Raw genomic sequence first — 2843 nt, forward strand, 5'->3', positions numbered from 1 at the left:
CATTTTGCCCAATGGATCCCTCTTTTTGGAGGATTCGAGCTCCACCAGAATTGTGGAATGGCACTTGCCAGGTTCTCACATATCTCCAGAAGAAGCAGAAAGCTGGACATGACATAGGTCGGAAGAGCTAACAATATATATTTAATTAAAACCTCCTTCCCTCCCCTAGATAACCATCTACCAGTCCAACCATTCACTCTGTGTAGGAGTTTCTCTTTTAAGAAAGCAAATAATTTACACTTTGACCCACTGATGTCCTCTGGGATTCCTAAGTAGGAGCCCATCCCGCCTTCGTTTTGTATACCAAGAGTATCCTTGATCTGATGCCTATCATTCGCTGGAATCCTTTTATCGAAGAGTAATGAGGATTTGTCAAAATTAATACGTTGACCTGATGCTTTCTCATATTTCCTGACTACTTTCATAACTTTTTCACATTCACGGGGCTCCGCCTTACAGAAGAAATGGATATCATCAACAAAGAGAAGGTGTGATACCGAGGGGCTAGCGCGAGCGACTCGCATTCCCGTTATCTTCCCTTGATTCTCTGCTTGATTAAGAAGGCTAACGAGCGTAAACCTCTCCCAGGGACAATGTTTCCCCTTGGTTCTCCATTCATGAGGACTTTATACTTGACCGAGGTGATGCATCGCATAATCCATTCAATCCATATCTCTGAAAAAACCCATCTTTCTCATGACTGCCTCAATGAATGACCACTCCATTCTATCGTATGCTTTACTCATATCAGTTTTTATGGCCATTCATTTAACTCGTCCTCCTGGTTTAGTTCTCAAAGCATGAAACATCTCCTGAGCTATCATGATATTATCCGTAATCTGTGTACCAGCAACGAAGGCTGACTGGGTCTCAGATATCCGCTGTGGAAGAACCTTATTCAATCTTTGACATAAGATCTTAGATATTATCTTATAGCTGACATTGCATAGACTGATAGGTCTGAACTTTTTCATCTCATTTGGCTTCGTTGTCTTAGGAATTAAGCAAATGTTCGTGTCATTCAGGCCCTGTGCCATTGTTCCCTCAAAAAGAAACTGATTAACCATACGAGTTAAATCATCTTTGACAATATCCCAAAACTTCTGATAGAAGAGAGCTGTCATTTCATCCGGTCCTGGAGCTTTCTCTGGGTGCATAGCAAACAATGCTAATTTGACCTCCCATTCAGTTACTGGAGCAGTCAGGTCCTCATTTATTGCCCTAGTAATCGTAGGTGAGATCTCTGATAGCGCATCAGCTATATCCTCAGGGTTGGAAGACTCAAAAATTTGTCGGAAGTAACTAGTAGCAATGGCTACTAACCCTTCCTCATCCTCCACCACATTCCCATTGTCATCTAAAAGTTGTGTTATCCTATTCCTAGCTCTTCTCTGCTTCACCAATGCATGAAAATATTTTGAGTTCCTACCACCTTCTCTTAGCCAGAGAACCCTACTTTTCTGTCTCCAAAACATCTCTTCTGCCTTAAGAGCAGTAGATAATTCCTTCAGAGCATCTGCTATTTCCTTAGAGGTAGCATCATCATTCGAATATAGGTCTTCCACCTTCTCTTTAAGCTCTTCTACTAACTTCTCGAAATTCACATTGTTCTGTCTCCTCCATTGACTTAACGCTTTTCTACAACTAGCAATGTGTTCAATTATATTCGCCTCAGGAGGCAAATCCTCCGACTTCCATCCTTCGAGGATGACTTGCCTGAGTTCCTCGTTATCCAGCCAACGTTTATCAAATTTAAATTTCTTTTTCCTCTTCACTGACTTTGTTAGGATGTCTGCTAGGACCGGACGATGATCCGAGCCCCAAAGCCTGAGATACCTAACTGCTGTATGGGGAAACTTTTCATGCCAGTCCTCATTCTCCACTGCTCTATCCAAGCGACATCTAACAGTCGTCCCTCCTGATCGTTTCCTACCCATGATAGCATATTTCCAGTAAAAGGAAATTTCAGCATTCCACAGTCGCTCAGCATTTGCTTGAATGGCAAGAAAGAACTATCAGAGCGCCTTCTACCACCTTCCTTTTCACTATGATCAGTTATTTTATTAAAATCACCTATCATGAACCAAAGTCCATTTCGTGTTGTTGAGAAACGCGTAAAACGTTCCCAAACTACTATGATCAGTTATTTTATTAAAATCACCTATCATGAACCAAAGTCCATTTCGTGTTGTTGAGAAACGCGTAAAACGTTCCCAAACTTGATCCCTACGCTCTAAAACAGGGTCTCCATAAACAAATGTCATAAAGACTTTTATTCCATCAATGAGTGCCTCAGTGTTAATCATTATGTTATTTGAAAATAAAACATTAACTTGAAATTCATCCATAAATAAAAGAGCTAATCCTCCGCTAAGGCCAAGTGGCTCAACAGTAAATAAGTGATCAAATCCTAAGTTGGCCTGAATGTTTTGCAACAGCAGCCTCCTATTCTTCGTCTCAGAAAGAAACACGAGTAATCGTATTTGTTATTTGTTTTTATGAGAAAAATCGATGTTGGGTCTCAATAACAAGGTTTGTCGATATATCTGACATTCTATACGCTATTGACATAATAAGATCATACTTCATTTAAGCAATTAAGCCCTTAGACCTTAGTTCACCTTAATATTCAACCGCTTTTTTGTTTAATTTTCAGCTAATCTGTTTGTTTTTTCCATGGACAAATAAAAATTAGCTAAGGGTAAAAATATCAAAATATGATTCAGAAAATTACAAAATATTCACAGGACAAAAATATGAAAAAAAAAATAATTTATAATGAAAAGGTGACTTGTGAAACAAGTCACACACCTAATAAGAAGAACATTCTTCAAGCCCTTAGT

The sequence above is a fragment of the Brassica oleracea genome, chromosome C4 (genome assembly GCF_000695525.1).
Source record: "Brassica oleracea var. oleracea cultivar TO1000 chromosome C4, BOL, whole genome shotgun sequence".
In the NCBI taxonomy this organism is placed as follows: domain Eukaryota; kingdom Viridiplantae; phylum Streptophyta; class Magnoliopsida; order Brassicales; family Brassicaceae; genus Brassica; species Brassica oleracea.